Source organism: Polyodon spathula, chromosome 48, assembly GCF_017654505.1.
Source record: "Polyodon spathula isolate WHYD16114869_AA chromosome 48, ASM1765450v1, whole genome shotgun sequence".
Classification (NCBI taxonomy): Eukaryota; Metazoa; Chordata; class Actinopteri; order Acipenseriformes; family Polyodontidae; genus Polyodon; species Polyodon spathula.
This window is the reverse complement of record NC_054581.1, coordinates 2,070,141-2,084,193: the sequence shown is the minus strand read 5'-3', so window position 1 is coordinate 2,084,193 and position 14,053 is coordinate 2,070,141. Positions and strand designations below refer to the sequence as shown.

At 41.3% G+C, this 14,053-nt stretch overlaps 1 protein-coding gene across 1 annotated transcript in view; it reads left to right on the top strand.

The window, feature by feature from the left end:
* The window catches only part of LOC121306486 (lysine-specific demethylase 6B-like), a 665,627-nt gene that overhangs the window by 565,084 nt on the left and 86,490 nt on the right, over positions 1–14,053 (top strand). The gene's annotated exons all lie outside the window — the stretch shown is intronic.

Sequence of the window (14,053 nt, the reverse complement as noted above, 5' to 3'; positions counted from 1 at the left end):
CACACACGGAGGACTGACCCATTAGGACTCTACCTCCACTTTGTTTTTTAAAGCTCAAAACCCTCTCACCTATGCCATCTCCCTCTCTTCTGCAGTTGTCGTCAGTCTCTCTTCGCTCACTCGTATCTGTGACTACTCCATCCAGCATGCGGATCCTGTTTTGCACTTCAGGGGGTAATATCAGACTAGTGCGTCCCTATCGACATGACTGTTGCTTAGCGACGGTAACTATGACCTCAGCATCCCAGCTGCATTGTTGTGACTGCGATACCTCCCCCCCACACACACACACACATGCGAGGGTCTCACTGACTCACTCCGTGATGGCTGGACGCACTCGGTTGCCATGGTTACAGTCAGGGTAGATTTTCAACTTTGCTACACACACACACACACCCCTCAGTGAACAGATGAGAGAAACACTTCATTTCATTCTTTTCATTCATTCTCTTCCACGGTTCACCTTTTGGTTACAAAACCAAAAAGTTATAATAATAATAATAATAATAAATTCAGCAATCAAAGAGTTTGAAGCTTCAATTTTCATTTGATTTGTTCTTATACACACACACACACATATACATACATATATATATATATATATATAATCAGTATATACAGTACCAGTCAAAAGTTTGAGTACACCTGCAGGTTTTTCATGATCTATGCTTTTAACTGTATAAACTTGTCTATAAACACTTAATATGTCATTATATGATACGTGTACTTATATAAGCTGATAATCATAAGTGAATTGCATTCAAACATTTAATTTTTAAATGAAAATGTAAATCTTGTCAATTTCAATGAAGTCTGAAGCCCAAGTCAGTTAAAAGTCTGAAATGTGTATAACACGGTGTTAGAACACTGGCCTAAGTATAAAAGTGTCTTTGTTAGATGTTCTCTGAGTTAACTAGCATGTTACCTGATTAACCTTTTGTCACCAATTATTGTTAACAGGTGAGGGTCCATGATTACTATAAATACAGGTAGCACAGGCACAAGTTTGTCATTCCTGAATGTAAGGGAGCAGAAAATGGCAAAATACGCTCAGTTAAGCAAAGAAAAAAGTCTAATTACTTTAAGAAATGAAGGTCAATCTTTAAGACAAAACGCAAGAACTTTGTCTGTAATCGCTGTGGCCAAGACCATCAAACAATTTGAAGAAACTGGCACTCATGAGGACTGAACAAGGTCAGGCAGGCCAAGGGTGACTCGGAATCAGAGAACAAGTTCATTCGAGTCACAAGTCTGTGAAACCGGCGATTAACTGCCCCTGAAATACAAGCTCAGCTAAATGCTACTAGAAGTACAGATGTTTCAACATCAGCTGTTCAGAGGAGATTGCATGAAGCTGGCCTAACTGGAAGAATTGCTGCAAAGAAACCATTATTAAGAGTGCAGAATAAGAGGAAGAGACTTGCCTGGGCCAAAAAACACAGAAACTGGACGTTTGAGGAGTGGAAGTCGGTCTTATGGACCGATGAGTCAGAAATTGAAATATTTGGGTCCAACTGCCGAGTATGTGTAAGACGCAGAGAGGGTGAGCGCATGAGTTCTGCAGGTGTGGTTCCCACTGTCAAGCATGGAGGAGGCAGTGTCATGGTCTGGGGTTGCTTTGCTGGTGACAGAGTTGGTGATCTTTACCAAGTCCATGACAAGCTCAACCAGCTGGCTATCTAGCACACTTCAGAGGCATGCCACTTCATCAGGATTACACCTAGTTGGGCAGCCCTTCATTGTTCAGCAAGATAATGACCCGAAACACACCTCAAAGTTGTGCAAGAACTATCTGGCGAAGAAGGAGAGTGAAGGACAACTCAATCTAATGACCTGGCCTGCCCAATCTCCAGACCTCAATCCCATAGAACGTGTATGGGACGAACTGGACAGAAGAGTCAAAGCAAAGCTACCCACAAGTGCCGTACATCTCTAGGAATTGCTGCAGAAGAGCTGGGAAGACATGTCGGGTGATTTCCTGCTAAAACTTGTTAACCGAATGCCTCGTGTTTGTGAGGCTGTTATTAAGGCAAAGGGTGGAATCAAAGATTTAGAGACAATTTTCAATTCTCTTGAACATTGCTTTGATACTCCTTATGTTTTGTTCTGTATATTGTAACATGTGTTTTCATTTTCAAGTATTTACAGAAAAGTATACAACGTAAAACATTTCAATTATGAAAAAAAAATTGTTTCCAGCAAGCGTACTCGAACTTTTGATTGGTACTGTGTGTGTATGTTTGTGTGTGTGTGTGTGTGTGTGTGTATGTGGGCGTGTATAGATATATATATATATATATCTAATATATATATCTATATATATATATATATATATATATATATATATTATACAATTATATTAGACAATTTGAAAAATTTTTCAGTTGTTTTTGTAACTTAAATTTAAAAAACCCGCCAGAGGTTTATATATTTCAAAATCTGCGTGCACACTTTTTATTATATTTTTTTAATTATTTAGTTGTGTTTTTTTTTATTATTAAACCTGTTTTCTTCAGAAATAAACAAAATCTGACATTATCCCGCCACTACTGGAAAATGGAATCCCATAAGGTGGGTTGTGATTGGTTGTTCACATAGCAACCAAAAAAAAAACAAAGGCCGCCCACTGCACATGCTCAGTGCGCCGGAACCCCCCCCTCCCCCTCTCTCTCTTTCTCTCTCTCTCTCTCTCTCTCTCTCTAAACTAAATACACATTTTGAGCTGCATTTTTGAGGGGATACATTTCCTATGTTCTGTAACAAAACAAGAAAACAAAAAAAAAACGATGTACTGCTAAGAAAGAAAATATCATTTTAAAGTTCATGTACATATATTTGCGCTTTTTAATACAGCTATTTCCTGGAGAAAAAAAAACGAGAGTTTTTTTAATTTTTTTTTTCCTTAAATGTTGTAGATTTAAATTATGCAAAATAATAATAATAAAAAAAAACCTATATAGCACTGGATAAAACGTTGGAGAAGCTGAGAAAGTTTATTTTTGTCTTCTTGAAGCCATCACTATAATATTCTGTGCTGGGCTGCAGATTATTCTAAGTGTGTTGGTGTGTCTTTTTCATAACTAAACTCTGTCCGTTTTTTTTTTTTTTTTTTTTTTTTTAATTGTCTGCTGTCTGATTTCTCGTTATTGCTTCATTAAAAAAAAAAAAAAACCCTTTGTACAATGTGCTACATAATTAATTATACAGTTTGCAAATGACAAACTATGAAAAAAATACTCTCTGTACTTAACATGGACAATAAAAACGCTTTCCTGTTGCAGGAATTTAATGACAAAAGTTTTATGTTTTCAGATGCGACGTCTCCAAGTACAAAGAAGTTACAGAATGATATTGCAAAAAAAGTCTACCGGAAGCCATAATAGCAGTACAGTAGTATTTCATGTTAGATTTTTGAAATGCCACATGCTTCAAATGTCAGTTTTTCATTAGGTATATGAAAAACTACAAAGCGGCGTGTGATTGAATATGTTAACATTGTTCAGCAGGTTTCATTCGACTGCATGATGCAAAGTCTTTGGCCATAGCTGTAGTTTTAAATGAATTCAAATGAACTGAAATCATTTTCGGCTTTGGATGAAACACGGTTATCGCTAGCAAGACGATTAGGGAGTGGTTAACATGTAGAAAACAGAAAAAAACAGGAGAAACCTCAGAATGGAGTGAGGTAACCAGCGGTGTACCACAGGGATCAGTATTAGGTCCTTTGCTATTCCTAATCTACATTAATGATTTAGATTCTGGTATAGTAAGCAAACTTGTTAAATTTGCAGACGACACAAAAGTAGGAGGAGTGGCAAACACTGTTGCAGCAGCAAAGGTCATTCAAAATGATCTAGACAAGATTCAGAACTGGGTAGACACATGGCAAATGACATTTAATAGAGAAAAGTGTAAGGTACTGCACGCAGGAAATAAAAATGTGCATTATAAATACCATATGGGAGATACTGAAATTGGAGAACGAATCTATGAAAAAGCCCTAGGAGTTTTTGTTGACTCAGAAATGTCTTCATCTAGACAGTGTGGGGAAGCTATAAAAACCAGAATTATTCCGGGCTTAAAAGGCATGTCATATGCAGACAGACTAAAAGAATTTAATCTCTTCAGTCTTGAACAAAGAAGACTACGCAGCGACCTAATTCAAGCATTCACAATTCTAAAAGGTATTGACAATGTCGACCCAAGGGACTTTTTCGACCTGAAAAAAGAAACAAGGACCAGGGGTCACAAATGGAGATTAGACAAAGGGGCATTCAGAACAGAAAATAGGAGGCACTTTTTTACACAGAGAATTGTGAGGGTCTGGAACCAACTCCCCAGTAATGTTGTTGAAGCCGACACCCTGGGATCCTTCAAGAAGCTGCTTCATGAGATTCTGGGATCAATAAGCTACTAACAACCAAACGAGCAAGATGGGCCGAATGGCCTCCTCTCGTTTGTAAACTTTCTTATGTTCTTATTGATACCCATTCTGCAGTAGGATCAATAATTATCGGACTGTTATCAGTTATTGGTTCAGCCCTACTTTGATGACTGCCTGGCGTTCTGTATCACTTATAATGACTTGAGGACACACGCCCGCTGCAGTACCTGCCCCGGCTCCTCGTGTTAATTCTGTTACACCTCGTATTGTCAAGTACTGTGCACAGTGTCATGGTATGCTTTGTTACAATTTGTGATGAAATAACCCTGTTGAACCTTTTTAAATAAATAACATTAATGATAATAAATGTTTCGTAAATATGATTTTGTGTCTCGTCTCTTTCTATATATAAATAATCATGCATTCTAACATAAATACGTCACGGGTAGGTGAGCGGGGTAATCTCACGCAGTTTGTGGGGGGGCGGAGGACCGCTCAGCGAAAATGAACACTGGAACTGGCTGTGGCGTTCTAGGCAGGGGGTGACATCATCAGGGTAAGAGGTACCGGAATTCTGGCAAATACCGCACTGTGATTGGTTGATTTCTGGTTTAAAATGGCTTATGATAAAGTCACAGTTCCTTTGAAAGGGAGGCCAGTGATAATACCGCTGGTGCTAAGAAGAGGAGTAAGGATGGATGGTAAAGCCTCTTAAGTGATGCGAGGCAGCTGCTAGGATGCTGTCCCTGGTCTCCCTCTTGCCTGCCCTCCAAACCCCGTCTCACAGCCCTGGAGCAGCGTTACACAAGGGCAGAGGCGTGACGGGGAACAGCAAACTTTACACACTCTGCTTTACACACCCTGCGAGAGCTCCCCACCTCACCCGGGACTTACAAATACCACAGCTCTTGGTCCTCTCTCTCTCTCTCATCCATGCATGAAGCAATGCCTTATATATGTGGTCGACATGGAGGGGGGTGGTGCTATTTCTATCAGCACTATTGTTCTCAGCTCCTAAAAAGTTCTACTTATAAAATGTTACGGCTAACTTGAAATCTGCAACTGTTTAAGAGCTGCAAACAAGCAAAACGGCCCAAATTAAGCCAATGATCAGTTCAATTAAGAGTCTAATTCAGTAATTATCGAGAGCTCGGTTGAAATGTAAACCAGCAGACACACATTGGGGGTCCCCCGGACCAGGACTGGGAAGCACTGCTCAGCCATCCCTGAAGGACAATTCAGCCGGGTCATAAATGAAGGACTCGCTTCTCTCTCTCGCTCTCTCTCGTGGCTTGAAGGTTCAAGGTTAGAGTATGTGAATGTTAAAGTTATAGTGCGCGCTGTGTGGAATTAGAAATTGCTCTTTATACACCCTGATCTTGTTATCGTTCATTCTGATCTCTTTAAGAGGGTTCTATTGAAAGTGAGCGCTGTACACGGGTCTTGAGAGGTGTTGGCAAAGATCCAGGCACTTGGCTGAGTTAAAGAAACTTCTCAGCTTGCATGCCTTGCTCTCAGTAAAGTCTGTTGCACTTCCTCGCTCGTTTCCCCCACAGCGTGGCTTCGGGGTCGCGTTACTGGCTGGAGGCGCGTCACTCACTAAGGCTGACTGGTTCGGGGAACGCGGCAGAGAATTCTAATAGATCCAATTGAGTATTATTATTATTATTATTATTATTATTATTATTATTATTATTATTATTATTATTGTTTTTTAAACCCTCTGCTGTCAATAGGAAGATATTGACAAGTCTTACGTTTTTTTTCGGTCAGAATCACAGTATATTAGAATTGAAACACATCAGTAGGATGACATCACAATGGTGCTGAACAGCAGTAGAATGACATCACAGTGGTTCTGAACAGCAGTAGAATGACATCACAATGGTTTTAAATAGCCAATCCACACTGCCGAGGATCTCTGCCATACACTGATACCTTATCAGGGCCAGGGCAGTTAGTCTCTCTGCAGGTGTCTTGACAAATGCCATATTTGGTCTGCTGTGCTGAGATTGCAGGCATGGTAAACTTAGGGCCAGGGTGCGTTCACAGTTTACATACAGGGATTGTAATAGATGCCATCTGGAGTCACTATAAACAAGACACACTTTTCTATAAATACAAATGTAAGCTTATATATGGGGAACTCTTATAAGGGACCCCAGGCACTATTTATAAGTGTTAGTTTACCCTGTTTGTTAATATGCTTTACCAGACCTATCTGTGCTTTACAATGCTTCCCTATGCTTTACCAGACCTCTCTGTGCTTTACAATGCTTCCCTATGCTTTACTACACCTCTCTGTGCTTTACAATGCTTCCCTATGCTTTACTACACCTCTCTGTGCTTTACAATGCTTCCCTATCCTTTACAAGACTTCTCTGTGCTTTACAATGCTTCCCTATGCTTTACCAAAACAGATTCACAGGGCAAACAAACACACTCACAAAAAAATAAATATAAAACAATATACTGTAAAGCAATAAATATTTGCGAGCCTTTTATTAATGTGTCCTTCTAATGTGAAAAAAAAAATGCAATCATTTTTGGCACGACTATCAAATTCCACCAACAATACATACTTTGCATATCACAACAGGGCGCCAACATTTCTGGAGCAAAATAGGTTTCACTGGTGTGATTTTTAGTCGCAAACATTTATGGCATCACAGTAAATCCAACAACAACAACAAAAACCCTAAAAAAATCTCCCTTTCAAAAAGTTACCAAAATCGACTCTCATCCCACTGCCTGTGTATCACTTCACAGTGTGATTTCACACGACAAAAAAGAGAAATGTTGGAGATTTCTCTAACTCCCCTGCCAGCCCCCTCCTCTCCCCACAACTCTATTCGAAGGGTTCGTCCACAAGGAAATGTTCTCTTAAAAGGGGCCCCCCCCCCCCCCCCCCCCCCCCTCCCCAGGAAGTTGTTACTGACTTGCCCGAGTGAGGTTGTGGGGGGGACTCCACAGGGGGAGGGTTAGGAGGGAGGGGGTTATGACTTTTTTGGGAATTATCACTCTTCACTTAACAGCTGCCCAGCCTTTCTGGAGCAAACCCAAGCGTATCCAACTCTAACCCTTTCTATTCCAGGATCTCCCTTTTCTATTGAAATCCTTTTCCCTTCTCACACAAAAACAGCGGACCACCACAATCTAGCCCCCCCCTCCAATCAGACACGCCCCTCCTGCCTCCCCGTGAGTTCCTGACCCCTGTGACCTTGACAGAGCCAACCACAATCTCCCATCTGTTGCCGTTCCCTTTGGTATGTTAACTCGCTAGCTCTGGAGTCTAAGGAGAGCGAGTGAGCCATCTCAAATAAAATCCCACAGCTATAGCTATTAAATAAATCTCTTCAGGCTAGAAAAAAAAAGAAGGGATTTGATTTGAAGTCTTTAAACTCCTAAATGGTCCTGATAAAGTTAACCCAGGACCAGTTTAGTGCAGAGAGAAGAACAAGAGGGCATACACAGAAGCCGAGTTTAGAACAGACGCTAGGAAGCCCTTCTTTACACAGTTATTGCACAGCAGTTTCATCCATTCCAGGCTTTACTGACAGCTTGATTAGCCCCACAGTGCATGGGAGACAAGCTCAGGTGCGTCTTATTAAACTCGTGGCGCAACCAGGAGCGGATCAAACTGACTACACAGCGGGAATCTTATTCCCATCCTTCTGTGAGCTGCACGATGCATTCAAGGCAACCCAGGTGGATGCGCTGGCCGCTGGTGTGTCATTGTGCTGCTGGAGAGAGGTCTCAGAGCTCCGCAGGATTAATCAGTCTGGACTCTCTCCAGGTTTATTAACAGGATTGGACAGACTGATTCCTAATAAGCGTGGATTATGTTCTGAAAGGCTGGCGAGTTTTCACAGTGGAGGCTGGCACTCTCAAACACCCGATACATCTACAATCTTAGCAAAAAATTATCTGTGCCATTTTTTTTTAGTTCTTTATATATTTGAGAGAGAAAGAGTGACGTGTGTCCCTTGTCAATCAATTTTATTTTTATATAGCGCCTTTCCTGTGAAACACGTCAAAGCGCTCTGCATAGCTTTACATTCAAATGACATTACAATTAAATTATTTAATTGAATTTAAAAATTAAAAAAAAAAAAAAACATTACACTAAAAGATACATTAGGAGCCGCATTTAAAAACAAAGCAATTTTTAAAAACGTCAACAAAAGCCATAACAATTTTGCCACAGTAAAAGCACAGCACAGTTTATGTTCTAAAGTTGTTGTTTTTTTAAGCTCAGCTCAGCTTTGCGCTGCTTGAAACAAAAGAGACTCTCCCTTTGTCTGGGCGAAGCGCATTCCACACTTTGTTTCAGAGTCTTGTGTCAGCTGCTGAACAGAAAGTCCGAGTTGGAAAGTGAGCCTGCCGCCCCTTTAAGAGAGGCTTTTAATGAGACCGCCGAGTGTCACTAAGGGCAGGTCGGGTCGGAGGTTAAAGGTCATTCATTTTGACTCGCAAACAATCTCCGCAGGTTGAAATGGTCCCAGGAATCAAGGGTTCAGCTTTTTTCATCTAACAGGTATTTTTGGGGGGTGGGGGGGGTCATCGTTGCTGGTGGGGGCAATGCCCTTGGCCACATGCCACGTTCCATCCATGGCCAGGGCACCAGTGTGCCACCATCTGCTCCAGATAAAATATTCTCTTGAGAACTTTCAGCAGGCAAAGGGCCTGATGGGCTTAGAAGAGGGAGCTGGAGTTAATTAATAATTATTAATTACTACACTATGAATTACATTACAATAATAATGGGAATAATTAGCAGATCGCTCTGGAGAGCACATAGCACTGCATTAAGCATGCACAGTATTTCCTGCCTTTCTGACACAATTCAGCCTGTGCTTTTTAGATGGTTTTTTATCGCTTCCTATTTTATAGATTTTATATTATATTTACAGAGAGGTCTGGTAAAGCACAGGGAAGCATTGTAAAGCACAGTGAGGTCTGGTAAAGCCCAGGGAAGCATTGTAAAGCACAGTGAGGTCTGGTAAAGCACAGGGAAGCATTGTAAAGCACAGAGAGGTCTGGTAAAGCACAGGGAAGCATTGTAAAGCACAGAGAGGTCTGGTAAAGCACAGGGAAGCATTGTAAAGCACAGAGAGGTCTGGTAAAGCACAGGGAAGCATTGTAAAGCACAGAGAGGTCTGGTAAAGCATAGGGAAGCATTGTAAAGCACAGAGAGGTCTGGTAAAGCACAGGGAAGCATTGTAAAGCACAGAGAGGTCTGGTAAAGCACAGGGAAGCATTGTAAAGCACAGAGAGGTCTGGTAAAGCACAGGGAAGCATTGTAAAGCACAGAGAGGTCTGGTAAAGCACAGGGAAGCATTGTAAAGCACAGAGAGGTCTGGTAAAGCACAGGGAAGCATTGTAAAGCATAGAGAGGTCTGGTAAAGCACAGGGAAGCATTGTAAAGCACAGAGAGGTCTGGTAAAGCATAGGGAAGCATTGTAAAGCACAGAGAGGTCTGGTAAAGCATAGGGAAGCATTGTAAAGCACAGAGAGGTCTGGTAAAGCACAGGGAAGCATTGTAAAGCACAGAGAGGTCTGGTAAAGCATAGGGAAGCATTGTAAAGCACAGAGAGGTCTGGTAAAGCATAGGGAAGCATTGTAAAGCACAGAGAGGTCTGGTAAAGCATAGGGAAGCATTGTAAAGCACAGAGAGGTGGTAAAGCATAGGGAAGCATTGTAAAGAACAGAGAGGTCTGGTAAAGCATAGGGAAGCATTGTAAAGCACAGAGAGGGTCTGGTAAAGCATAGGGAAGCATTGCATGTATTAAGTTTCTTTCAGCATTTGAGTTCTGCACAAAGGTGTGTTTAAAGGCTGTGGATGATGCACCTGAGGCCAGTGGAAGCTATCCTTTATAAGAATTAACGTGGTGTAGGTTGTGAATTCTTCCACTCTGCTGGAATTCGGAACTCAGAATCAGTAGCATGGCATGTAACACGTGGCGTGACACTGAGGGGGTGTGGGGGTGGGAGGGCACTAATTGCCACACAATTGCCGTCGTACAAATTCTTCAACAACACAGGGGGCTGATGTCAGAACGCTGCAGAAAGCTGCCACTCCTCGCCCACGCGCCACGTTCGGTGGGAGCGGCAGGGGGGGGGGGGGGTCTGTTTGCTTAGTGCCGCCCACTCCTGCTGCACAGCAGTGCATCGTGGGATTGTCTGAGAAGTATCGGTGGAAACACTTAGCCGTGGGGATGACTGGAAAACTTATTCAAGTCCTGCTGCATTGCAATGTTTAATATACCTGTGTAAACATTACAGGGACATGGTCTCTGTCATCATAAATATAACAGAGCCCTCCCACAGGCACACACACACACACACATATACATACATACATACATACACACACACAGCTGTACTGAGCTGTCCCACACACACACAAATACAGACAGACACATACATACAGTCATACAAACAGACACACACAGCTGTACCAAACCACTGCTCGATACATAATATAGGGCACTTCTGTGGTTGCTGTATCCAACTAGCAAAGTACAACATCACATACTGGACAAAATATTAGAAGCACCTGCCTTATACAGCACATACTTTTGTGTGTAACATGGGCATGTTACCTCTTGTAACATGTTACCTCTTACTCCGTGCGAGTCGAACCCCGGGCCGGGGTAACCAGGTGCCGCCGAGCAGGTGCGCTCCGATACGGGCCAGGGGAGACACTCATTAACGGCGTCATCGCGGAGGGAAGGAGAGAGGAGCAGCGGGCTTTTTTTTTTATTTTTTTTTTTATTTTTTTTTTTTGGCGGGACGCCCGACTTAAATTAGATTTATGAAGCATGTGCGAGGTCAGTTTAACCACAAGCCGCCTCTAATAATCACAGGTCCCAATACTGCAGGCCTACTGAAATACCAAAACAAAACAAAACAAAAACAACTCATTACAAAGTCATAATCGGGTCTCGTCTCAAACTCTGCTTTCTAAAACTTCAGGAAGTTTAGGCATTTTAAAAAAAATAGTAATAATAATTTAATGTCACCAACAAACCAGTTTCTACCTCCAGCAGCATCACAAAACACATTCTAAATAACTATAAATGTTTATCTTTTTTTTTTTTTTTTTGTATATTTAAACTACTGGCAGCAGTCTCTTCGTGTTTCTTACTGGTCGTAACATTTGTACGGGGAATAAGGACCGCCTTCTTTTTAATAAATTAAAATAAATAAAAACGAGGCCTTAGTAACACATATTAAAATCACATTTTTTTAAAGTCTTTTAAAGGTTTGAGAACAATGTAACTGTTCTAGACGGTTAAGGAGACCTGTGATTCAAACCCAGGCAAGAGAAAATAAATTAAGTTCTGTGAAGTTCTTAACTTCAGCTAGAAATTTGGGAAGGGGGGTCCCCCAAGGGCAAATTCCAGTCAAGACAGTTTCTAGGACTGATTCCTGGCTAAGGGCTGAATTTTTAGGTTTCAGGCCACTGGTGGCTCCTTAAAAAACACAAAACAAAACGTTTTAAAGTAAACTGTTTGTAGCCTGCAGCTCTGGCCAAAAGTTTAGCATAATCCTTGAATTTTAGGATTGAGACATAATAATATAAAAATAAACTATATGAACATAATTTAAATATTTTATTTAACACCATGTAATCAAAGAAAGTACAAAATGATATTGTAAGTACAGCAGTATTTCAAGTTAGATCCAATTTGAGGTTAAGTGCATGAGACAAAATAAACTACCAAGCGGTGTGTAATTCAACAGATTAACTAAACATTATTCAGCAGGGTTCATTTGACTTTATGAAACAAAATTCATTCTATAGGGGGGGGGGGTTGCAAAACTTTTGGCCACTCCCTTGGTGAGTCTGTTTGCTGTAAATCTCGCGTGGTATTTTGTAAATCTGCTGGCTTCAATTCCCAGCTCCTCAATCCCCAGCCTGCATTGTGTACTGTTTTCATCACCTGCTGGTAAAAAGCACTTGAGACGGCCTGCGATGAAAAAGCACAATAGAGACACGAGAAGGCAGCAACACAACCTTAACTCTTAAGTTAACTCGAATTCCAATGCGAAGGTGTGGCAGCAGCCTCTTATCTGAACACCAGCGGTTCCTGATGAGATAGCTTACCGTAATATCAGCCCCAGTCCTCGCGTTTCAACCTTGCATCTAGAAAGAGCTTGCGTCTGCTTTAAACCCGCTATAAACACTACAGCCCCTGCTGTGGGAATCGTTCCTCGTGAATAAAACACAGTTCAGCAAGTGTTTCACTTCATAAGTGACATTGTGTGTGTGTGTGTGTGTGTGTGTGTGTGTGTGTTTTAAAAGCTAAAAGTTGTATTCTTTCTAAACAGCTTTTTCCCATCAAAGTTTGGCTTCTTTTGAAGCTGCCACCCAATGCAGTTACTTGATAAGTCCTCGTTTTTTTTGCGATTGAGTCTTGGGGCTATTTCTCCAATGAAGCAGTGTTATTTTGTTATGTGTTAAGGAGTCTATGAATTCAAGAGCTACTTTTCAGCAGGGACAGCAATAAGATCCCTATTGCATAGCAGTTTGATGCAGTAGGGGTTTAACTCAGGTAAACAGCTGAGCTTGTTACCTAGACACACTGGGGGTGCTAATTTTTTGGACCTTACCCATTTTAACGAAACGTTTAAAACCTCAGAATGGGTAGGGGTGCTGTTGCACAGGAAGTCTTACTCCCCACACTGTAAGTTCAAGTCTCTGAAAACAGCTTCTGTAACACCGTCTAGGATAGAATCTTTGCGGGGGCGACCATTGTGGCAGATCTAGTTCTTCCCTATGCCCGCGGCAAAACGTTAAAACAAGAAGGGGAAAGTGCTGTGCACCCTTAACGCTCTGCCATTGGATACTGAACTTGTTTCTTTTTCGAGTCATTTTTTTTGTGGAAATAGATAGAATAATATATAATAGATAGTATTACTTTATAATATATATATACATATATATATACAAAAAATCATATATATATGTACAAAAAAAACTTCATTTTTCATTCAAAAACTATTTTTAAAGATGTGGTCTGCTGCTCTGAAAAGAAGCTGCTGTTTTTTGGGGTTTTTTTTTCAGCTTTGCTCGCCACCTCCACCTGCTGGCCAACTCCCCCAACTGCACGACCTCGCTTGTTGCCCTGCCCTGGGAAGGAAAGGCTTGGAGGGTATGAGATGATGTCATCGTCGGAATGCCCTGGCTGTGTTCCAATCTGTTACTATGGCAATCGCTCCTGCTAGGAGCACTGCACTTGGGAATCATTTTTTGGAATGCTGCTGCCTGTAGAGTTTCCATGAAATAAGGTAAGGACTGTTTCACTGCCCACCTTTACATTCTTTAGCTAAACTTTTTAAAAGACCCCCATTCTGCCAAGTTTTTCAAAACACATTCTTTTCCATAGTCTGCACTGGTTTCAATGTTTTTTTGTTTTTTTTAATACACTTTACCATACCTCTCTGGGCTTTACAAATCATGGTAAACTAACGCTTATAAAAGTTTCCCATAGCAAAAGCATGGGAAAGCATAGTTAAACGCTGTAAAGCACAGAGAGGTCTGGTAAAGCATAGGGAAGCATTGTAGAGCACAGAGAGGTCTGGTAAAGCATAGGGAAACATTATGAAGCACAGAGAGGTGTGGTAAAGCATAGGGAAGCATTGTAAAGCACAGAGAGGTCT